Below are 11,182 nucleotides of genomic sequence, written 5' to 3'. Positions count from 1 at the left end.
CACATAGACTACACCTGTGATTCTTACAATGGACAATGGGATGGACGTACATTGCCTTGAAGGACTGATACTTAGCAGATGCTTGCTTTTGACAATATTTGTCACAGGCGGCATATCTTTTATACAGATATATTGGGGTACTGATGACATGATAAGCATTTAATGAAATGACACTGCCATGGTACATTTCTGTTCAATGTACCAGATTGGCTGGATCCTCACATATGTAGCTGAATTTTTGGGTCCTTTTTTGAGTCTCTTCATTGGAGTGCATAACTGTAACTTATTTTATGTCCTGAACTGGTGAAGGAGATGTAGAATTGTGTTGCCAAAAGATTTGTATAAAAAAAATTATTCTGCATTATGGTTGTTGGCAAGTATGTTGTCTTGTATATAATTTATGAAAAGGTCCATAGAAAATCTTCTATGTAAAAATGCTTACAGACATTATCATTCTGTAGAATAATCATGGGTAATCCAAAATGAGTTTACGTATTCATTTTGTGTACATAAAAGTAAAAACTGCAGGTTATACAATACCACTAAACTGAATTAAATTTTGCAAAGTACGTACATACGTAGATACAGTATATAATTAGCATTACTCTAGCAAAAACTGGTGAGTTTCCGGGAACAAAAATTATATAATATTGAAATTGCTTTTTAAATTGTGCACAAGATCTAACACCATTTGCCAAAAGATAGAAATTGTGACACCTTATGAACTGGAATGAAAGATCTATTCAATTATCATGGTCCAAATTTTTTTGTGATTAATATTGGTACGTTTATAGAGATATTTTTCACCTGGCGAATCTTTTTTTTTCTTTTTTCCATCTTATAATAAAGGAATATGGCTTATGTTCCATTTATGTAGTATTCTAGAGGATGCATGAATTACATGTGAAATTTTTGTAATCATGACTGACAAAAACCACACAAGTTGTTCCATTTAGCATTGAAATTGGAGGTACCCATCACCACCTTGACTTTGTTGTATGACGAGTGGGTAGTTCTTAATGTTTTGTTTATTGCAATTGTCATTTGGTGTAGTCACTATTGTTGTGGCAGTTTTAAAGTAATTTACCTCCCTTTGATATTAACACATCATTTCTGTGCAGTTTTCATGGAACATTTAAATCATATGTTGTAGTCATTGTTTTTTCTCAGATTATATATTAGTGTTGGGTTTCTCTATTTTTTCATCTTTATCAGTATGTTTTATATAGTCATTGTTTTTTTTGTATTTCTCTATTTGTATTAGCAGGTTTCATGAGATTTCAGTGTTTTTGAAGTTAATGCTACAATTCATAAGAGAACTACTTACACTTGATGATGCTCATATATCAGGACTTTAACAGAGAAATTGCTTCCAAAAATTTTCAGGTAAAGCTTCTTAGTGATTTGTTTAGCATTTGTGAACATGGCATTGAAATTTTATTTACCAAAATTGGTCATGGTATATAATAGGGATGAATCACAATGTTAAGATATATTCCAGTGGCAATTAACATTCTGTCCTCCAACCTCAAGATGCAAATGTGAACCTTTCATTACATAAACTTGTCATTGAAAGCACTTTTTGTACTAAAGCTGTATTTTTGTGTGAAGAATAATCTATTATAGAATTGCGTATATGTGACAAGAAGGGACATATTCATGTAAAGGGTGCCATCAGAATAGAAATTACTTTCTTTCAGCATCTTCCCCAAGTTATATTCAGTCTGAATACAGTTCAAGCCTCTCAAATATGAATAAATTTCCTAATGTTTGAGTATGAAATTTGTAAGTTTTTTTCAAAACTCAAAATTTAAGGTTGCCTTTTAAAGACTGAAAGAATACCTAAACTACTTCCAAGATCACTATTGACTCAAAAAGACATACCTGTAAGTGTCTTTTGAGTGGAAATAGCATCTGTTACCTTATTTCTAAGCATGGTATCTTAGTCATACTTAGATAAGTCTGCTATTAGTAAACTCACTGGCAAACATAAAGATGATCATATGATGAGTATTACAACACCATAACATAACTTTAATCACTAATTACTAGAACACACACACTTAGAGTACAGTGGAATGGTATGATTGACACAGAACTGTGACATTATTGCTATTTTTTTTATTACCCAAAATGAGTACACATTCATTTGGGGAAAAAATTAACAGGACATTTCATTTTCAAAGCAACCTTCCACGACATAAAAGGGCCTTATAAAGACAGAAGACAATAGAACATTAATGCACAGACATAACAGTAAGGTTAAAAAAAAACTAAATATGTGGTGATGACTTTTTAAGTAGCATTTGTGCTGTTATTAACCTATGAAGTGTCCAATAGTCCTTCACAGTCCCACTTCCAGGTGGCCAGTGAGCACAGCAATTAATTCAAATTGCAATGCCTCACTAATCAGCCTAAGCTATCAGTCAGTATTTTGGTCAAGTTTGAGTACACTAGCATCAATAACACTGCTAGGATAAACATTCTGTCATGTTGTGGAAGACCATCACATTGTTTTAAAGTACAAGGACTGGAAAAATTCCAGTACATGCAATATGAAGTGCAAACAGAATTTGGATGCTGGTGCTATCCAGAGCAAGTAAAAAGCATGTTTGTTGGAAGCGCCTCAGTGGCGTGGTCAGTATGGTCTTGACCTGCTACCTCGGTGGCCATGAGTTCAGTTCTCTGGCATTCCATTGAGGTGTTAGAGATTTGTATTTCTGGTGACAGAAGTTCACTTTTGACGTGGTTTGGAAGTCACGTAAAGCCGTTGGTCCCTTTGCTGAATGACCACTGGTTCCATGCAACTTAAAAAAAACACCATACAAACAAACAAATGTTTGTTGGGCAAGTCATTTGGACACCAGTAATTAATGACTAGTGAAAGGACATCAAAGGGACCTCATTATTAGGTGCAAGGCCGACACCCTACACCTCCAACTGTTGTGGATTAAGAATCCCTAGAAACAGCTGGTAGATTATAACTCCTTTTTGTCACGTCCATCATGCCATCGCTAAGTAAGTTTCAGCAGGCAGATAAAAGATTCTGATCAGTACTGTATGTAAAAACTAAATTGGTTAGTTTAGAATTTTTTAAAAACTATGTATGGCTAGTAAAGAATTGAAGAATTGTCAGTATAATTGAAATGATATAAGCAAGGAGATTTAGTAAATTGAAAATAATGGCATTCTCAGAAAAATTAGTTTCCAAAGGCTTTATAGGAAACAATGCTTTAGTGGCACTGTAGTTACAAGCTATACGTATAGGTACATTTTAATCTGATAACAGTGGATTAAAACATCAAACTCATCATTAGATTGTGGTCTTATTCAGATCAAAAAGAGCACACTAATTTTATCCCATCCTCAAATTGGCAACTTTGTATATGATGTTGATCATTGCTAACACATTGTGTGTGAACATCCATAGTTTAGCTAAGAGCAAAAGTAAAATCTTGGATGCATCAGTTTTTGGGAATTTTGTGAGAATCTTCCTCACTTTTGTAATCCAGTACTAATTAGTTTTTTAAGAGCACAGTTTATCAAAGACAAACCCATCACACCAGCCCCATGGAAGTCAATTATATGGATTTGATCCTCTTGTTAAGCTACCAGATAATAAACACAATACTTACTTAGCATGAGCAAATACTTCTCCCTCCAGCTTCTTTCATTGTATGGTAGTATATATAAGTCGCTGAATTCAGGTCTCATCCAAGCCATATAATGCATCACTGTATGGTTGTAATATTTGAGAAAACGTATATCAGATTGGTTCGTAAAAATGCAATAGACTGTTTGGGTTTTTTATTTTGCTCTTTCTCTGTAAAGGTTTGTTGGTTTGCCTTTGGAAAGTGTAACTTGAAAACGCAGTCTTTAACAACTTCCTTGCTTTCTTGTCTGTTCTTTGAGTTAAGTTTCCTTTTTCATGTAAACTTCTTAGCCTGCTTTGAGTTTTAGAGAGAAATATTAAGTGGTGGTTGCCAGCGGTTTTTGTATTGTACAAAATTCATTATCATGTGACCACCACTTTGATCTAGGTTTCTAATGCAGCTAAGTAGCAAGTGTAAGGCAGTTGCAGAAGTTCATGCATACAGTGTCTTGCCTTGATGTCAGTTGTATAAGAAAAGTTCTTAAGTTTTCACTTTAATTTCTAGGACAAGTAACTAGTATTCTATTGTGACAGCTTCTTACATCTTGCAGCATTTAGATATGTTTTCTTCTGCTTTTATATGTATTTGGAAGACATTCTTTGTGTTTTCCCAAGTGTAGTATTTTTGCGCTGTCTGTTTTTATGTGCACGCCAATTCAGTGTGCTTGTCCAATCATAAAGGATGGGAAGCAAGAATGCCAGTGTTACAGATCTTCTTAATTAAATATCATAGGGTTCAAGAACTGGAAATTGGGGAGAGAATTCAAAGTAATGGTTTCAGTAGAAAGGAAGCTGTGACTAAAGTAAACAGTTTAGCAATAAATGATATCCACAAAGTAATTGCTGCACTGAATAAACAGGCAGCTTATATATACCTGCTGGAGTTGAGGAGCGACTACCTACCTGAACAAAATGTTGACTGAAACCATACATTTTTTATTTTAGGTGAAAAGGTTATCCTGCAGATGAAAAAATGAAAGGCACCTAGAAATTAGATTATTCCAGGGTCATTGACCAAATTTACTTTTGATTCAGTTGTGTTCAAAAGAGAGAGAGAAAAAAACGATTCTGTTGTGGTTAAAAGAGAATTAAAAAAAAAAGCACAAAGGATATGAAAATTTAATCCTCAATTCACAGCTATTTTGGTACATTATATGGTGGTGCTGTTGTATTGTAGACTGTTTTATCAAATTTAATGGCATAATGCTGAGCATATCAAATTTGATTTGATAGCATAATGTTTTGGTTTCTTTGTTGCATTTTGCCTTTGGTAGGCTGGTAGCAGTGTCCTATTTTATACTAATATACGATAGCTATGTTAAGTGCTCTTTTCAACTTTTTTTTTTTTTTTCTGCAAAATCAGCTTGTTGACTCTTGACTTACACATGCAGATGTATTGATGTTTCAAAACTATGCCAGTGTACTATAAGAGCAAACCCTTAAGATAATTTTCAAGAGGTAAAAACCATAAGTCAGTGGTCTAAGAACACTGAATAGTGATAATAATAATTGTGCTAACGATAATGACACTTTACAAAGTTGTAAGGAAGTCGAATTTTCATGTGAAGTCTAAGAGCATCCAGTGCTCTATTGACCTGATTTAGATATATCTAAAGGATACATATTGTACTGTATAAATAGTTACTTCATAATGCAGTATAGAAATATTCTGCCATTATGGATTTATATTTGGTAAGTTTTCCCATTACTGTTGTATATTTAAAGAATGAGTATTGCAAAGAACTCAGATGATGTGTATGTAAAGAGAACATGGAAAACAAAGTGAAATTTAGGATATTATTCAGTGGTCATCCCTTATATGAATGGTCCCAAAATAGGCATGAAAAATTTACCACAGCGATTTTGCAAGCAAAAATTCCAATTAGTGAACGTCTCTTTCACTATTTAGTTCTATCAAATAAAAACTTGCTGGTATTTAACTAGGGTGATATTGTAAGATCATTGAATCAAATTCATTTTGACTCAGGATACATATTGCAGTCTGTGCCTTGTGTTCAGTCTCAGACCAGATCTAAGATAGTATGTCAGCTGAATTTTGGAATCTGAATTTGACAAGATTCCCAGTACATATACAGTAGAGTTGAATTTTAGAGTATTTATGTGATAAAAATCAGTTTTAATTCTTGAAATGATTTCCTAGGATTACTCATGGATCTAACTAATTTTCTGGCCAAACTGCATTCTCATACAGTGCAAATGTACACCAGACATCAAGTAAAATCATTACAAAACTTCATAGGTCATATTAGTTAATTGGGTCTGCAGATTTTTTTCCAGCTCCTTTGGGATAGCATTAGTTTTTATTCATCATTTGTAATGTTTGAAATTCACAGTTTAAGATGTGTGAACTGTCTTGTTAAATTAATGTTATGTAAGTTATGTAAAATATAATATAATTTGCATTATGGGATTTTCTTGTGACTCATTTATACTCATTATACGTATATATGTTAACAGTGTTTATATTGATACTTTTGATGTATACAAATTTGGTTCTAAGGGTTCATGAAGTTTGGTATAGTGGTGATTACATATTCATAATATGGGTGTGACATCTACAGTTTGTTGTCTCATTTTAGTGATGTCACATAAAGGACTGTTGCTGCATTTAGTTCAGCTATTAAATCTAACAATTTCTTCCCCACTTTAAAGTGTGATGCAGAGTGTATTAGTAGCAGACTTGTTTTAGAAAATATAGTACCACAATAAGTTCAGTTAGTTTAAGGTGAAAGTTCATTCAACATTTATTATGGTGTTGAATAGGGTGAATAGTTAATTTGTTAGTTATGAATTGTTATTTTTTTATGAACAATGAATAATAATTAGTTTGATGAAGTTTAGTTTTCACAAAATGTATTGAGGTTGTATTCAGAATTTAATAAGGACGTTATTAGTAAGCTACATTAGTAATGGGGCAAATAGTATCTTCACCAGCATTTCCATGGTCAGTAATTTTTTTTATCTCATTTTATTCAAAACATTTATAGGAAACATAGTTGCTGTTGAAGATAAAAGCTACAAACATGATTACATATTTTAGATAAATTGTAAAGTATTGTAGTTATACATTTAACTACTGTTATGAAATTCTGGCATATTTCATTTAGAAAAAATGGTTCTTCATACTTGTATTAATCAGCTGATGAACTGTAGCAATTTGCATTTTTGTAATTACACAGATATGAAGTTTTAGAATATTGTATTGGACTAATTTTGATTACAAGGCTAGAGTATTTCTGGAAGAACTAAGGTGCCGATAAACTTTAGTTGATTGCATGCCAATGCCGTATGCTCCCTTGTCTTGTTTGTGATGATGGTATGAACTCTTAAGCCTCTGCACATGAAAGGTGCTTGTTGCCTGCAATTCTTGTAAGTGGAGTTTTAAGAAAGTAGACCTGGGCTGTTTTTACTTCATCAGAATTTTAGGAAATTGCTGTTTGATGCCAATTAACATGAATCATGGTAATGTCATTATTGTGATGTGTAGTTCTAAAGTTTTGTTTTCCTGTGGAATACTTTTGGTTGTACAGGTTTATCAGTACTATCACAAGTTCACTTTATCATAGGTTGTTAACCTGGAATTTGTCTACCCAGAGATTATTGAGAACTTTTAAGATTCTGTGGAATGTCACCAAAAAGTAGGTAACAGGACCATGGCTGTAATGTTATTACATCAGGCTACAGGTATGGTTGACAGAGAAGGCTGGTACCTTCTATTTTTCATGTGAGGGTAACCTGTTGCACTCCCATTTACATCCATCTAGTTCAGTCCTCTAAAGTTTCTTTTCGTGGAAGTGTTATCTCTCTGGTGTACATGTGATGGGATTGCTAGTAAAGTTGTATTGATGCATTTCATGAAACATCTTCGGAAATGTTATTAACAGTTTTAGAAAACTGGAATGTTTTATTTTTATGCTGGTCTCGAATATTCTATGAATATTCAGTGAGCTGTAGAAATTTGCCAGAGCTAATTCTAGTTGTTTTGGAAATTATAAAACCAGATCTTTAAATATGGTTTTATTGTCCTTTCACTTCAGTTTTAATGTGTTTGCACAAGAAGCAGTTACTGTATGAAAGCTATTATTGTCAGTTAAGAGAAAACTAAGAATTTAAATATCAATTATAAGTGATGAGTTAATTACTGTGTGACTAGTAAGATCACCCCTGATCGGTAGATCCTCCCATTTCACATGGAACTTGTCTTTGTTTGTTATAGAGGTATGTATATAGGAACCTTTACAGTGCTCTTATCACCGAATTTTGTCATTCCCACTTGTCATAATATGTATTCTCCCTTTACAGCAAAGTTCAGAAGGATGGTCGTGTTTAGTGTCATTCATTTTTATTTTTTTTTTTAACTGCAAAAGGAACACTGCTTGGTTCTGTTTATTTTTATGGGCATTAAGTTTTGCATAATTCTAGACAAAGTGTAAATACAATAAAGTAAATAGTGTTACAGTGGTAGGAAAGGGTAGGGAGTTAGTGATAAAAAGATAAGTGAATTTATAGCCAGTATAAAGGAAGATGAAAGAAAATTAGGAGTTGCACAGAACTGCAAATCAGGTAAATTGCTGTTAAGGTGATGCAAATGGCCCAAGATGAAATGACTGAAGATTCGATATAGGTGTGGCAAGTAAATAGTAAAAGGATAATGAGGATTGCTAGAAGAAAAGTCAATGCATGTACTGTTGGTGTAGCATCTGGAAAGGTAAATAAAGGAAGAAACAGATTGTGATGCACAAAGAGCAATTGAAAAGACCCTTGTGTTAGAATGCTACAATTCACAAATTCTAACAGATATCTACTCTTAATTTCCTAAGGTTGCGTCATTGCCATTTATGTGCTTGATGAATGTGTTGTACCTAAAACATATCTACACATCCACAGGACATCTGAAATTGAGATGGAATATTACAAGTAGTAGTATGAAACACTGGATAAACCACCATCGACATGTAATGTCACACACAACCATCAGATGACGGCAGTATTTAAATGGGCGTGTGGAGAACTTTAAATTGCAGAAAATGTTCACATGCTTCACCATTAACTTTGAGGAAGGTAACTGGAACTCCTTTCTTCAACTTGAAGTAATATTGAGTTATTAGAATGTGTTCTTAAGTAAAGCAAGTAGCAAATTTATCCTCATTCATGTACTACTTTTAAGAAAATTTGTCTAGGGGCCTAATGGTTGTCTAGGGCCAATTGTGAAAGGAGTATTAGCATAAAGGTAAAACGATGTATGTAGTATATAGTGATCTAGGGTAAGTTTATTATAGAATTAATAGATACACATTGTTAAGGATATTCGGTAGGTGTGATATAAAAGACAATTTGTATAGAGTGATTTGATTTTATGATGAAAGCAGAGCTTGCTAGACAGGAGAGTGAATTATTTGGTGTGGAAGTTGGTTTAGTCACGAGGGTTTTATGGTCATAATTATTCCTTCATGATATTTTTGTGGATGGAGTGGCCAAAACATTGGGTGAAAGGTTAGGAAATATAGGCACTTGTCTGAGGGATGAAAATGGTTGCAAATGGAGATGGAGTGGTTGATTTTAGCAAATGATACTGTTAATTGGTGGTAGTGAAGAGGCTGCAAGGAATAGTAAGAGTAAGTTTTAGTCAAAGAAATAGTTGTAAGAGACTGAGTGCAGAGTTATGTTATAAGGTTAAATGGAAGCGAAAAGATAAAGCAAAGTATCTATAAACAGTAAAAGAGCGAAAACTAATAACTTGTCTGGATATTTTAATAAATAATGGTAGGGTGAGAAAAGATGGGAATCACAGAATAGACAATTTATTGAGTAATCCTGCAAAAGGTCCTGCACAGAAGAAGTGTTTATTGAAGCAAAAATAAAAAATGAGCGCCTCGGTGTCATGGTCGATATGATGTTGGCGTGCCACCTCGATGGCCGTGAGTTAATTCTCGGGCATTCCATTGAGGAGTGAAGGATGTGTATTTCTGGTGGTAGAAGTTCACTCTTGACGTAAAGCCGTTGGTCCTGTTGCTGAATAACCACTGGTTCCATGCATCGTAAAACATCATTTCAGTTATAATTCCCCTTGGGAATAAGTTATTTTCGAGATGCAGTTAAATGAATATAGAACGATATTTGTGGCTGGATATTTATAAATAGAAAAAAAGTTGACTAAAATTAACACACACGTATATATGTATGTATGCATTAACATTAGTCTTCTCTTTAGGGTTCTAATTCTCCAACTGCTGAAATAGAACAAAGCTTAATTCATTTTTTTACAGGGAGCATAACGTGGAAGGGAACATATGTAAGGGATAAGGAATATCACTTCATCGTTAACTGTAATTTCACTCCCTCTCCGTATCACCAAACCGAAGGAGGACCATTATTAAATCCTCCTCACCTTTGGGCCCGAGGTGACGGACACAATAAGTAGGCAATGTAGCGTGAAAACAGAAATCATTGTTAGGTGCAGTTGTGCCCGTTGTGGTATGCATATGTGCTTCCTTTCATTTTACACTTCGTGTAAATGAGAGAATGGAACATTGTCCTACTTTTTCAGTGGTTGGCAGTTTGAATCCCCCAAGGAGTAGGTTATTATTAGCTTCTATATTATTGACGCTTATTCCACTTCTATGCCTTTTATTATTATTTGGAGGGGTTGGTATTGACAAAAAGTATTAGTTATCTGCTTATCAGAAAGTTGTTTGTGATGAAGTTACTATCCCCATGCCCGGACTGTATTGAACTATCAGGCACTGAATTCACTTCGTAGGTAACCAGATACATAAGGATTTTTCAGAGAACGGTATTGAACATGGTTCGGTCCCCTTTGCATTGAACTCGAGAATTGCTAATGAAACTTGTCTCATCACTCTTGACCAGTTGTTGTGAATGTATGTGTTTGGTGTTTTGGGAACCTGCTTCTGGTATACCATTATATATCTCGATACAGATTCCAGTTTTCTCGTGTTTTGTTGACTAAAGTAAATTGCGCAGCACATGTGAGCACTGCTGAGGAAACGGATAATGTCATTGATATTTTCAAACTGTAATCTTATGATAAAAAGGCCTGTGAAAACGTAATTGAACGCTCCAGTGGCGTGGTCGGTATGGTCTTGACCTGCCACCTCGGTGGCTGCGAGTTCGATTCTGGGGCATTCCATTGAGGAGTCAGAGATGTGTATTTCTGGTGATAGAAGTTCACTCTTGAAGTGGTTCGTAAGTTACGTAAAGCCGTTGGTCCCCTTGCTGAATAACCACTGGTCCCATGCAACGTAAAAACACTTCAAACAACGATTACATGCATCGTAAAAACACCATACAAACAAACAAACAAAAGTAAAGAAGTATGCAGGGATCGTTGAGCTAATACAGTATAATTTTTTTAAATGAAATGTGAGATGACACTATTTATATAGTTAGAAGTCTTAAAATTATGAAGAAATGAAACGTTAGAGTGTTTTTGGTGGTTTGGTCTTGTAACAAAATAAATAAATAAATAACTCAGAACAATATGCTGGT

The sequence above is a fragment of the Macrobrachium nipponense genome, chromosome 14 (assembly GCF_015104395.2).
Source record: "Macrobrachium nipponense isolate FS-2020 chromosome 14, ASM1510439v2, whole genome shotgun sequence".
Classification (NCBI taxonomy): domain Eukaryota; kingdom Metazoa; phylum Arthropoda; class Malacostraca; order Decapoda; family Palaemonidae; genus Macrobrachium; species Macrobrachium nipponense.
The sequence above is the reverse complement of the archived record's forward strand: the minus strand, read 5'-3'. Positions refer to the sequence as shown.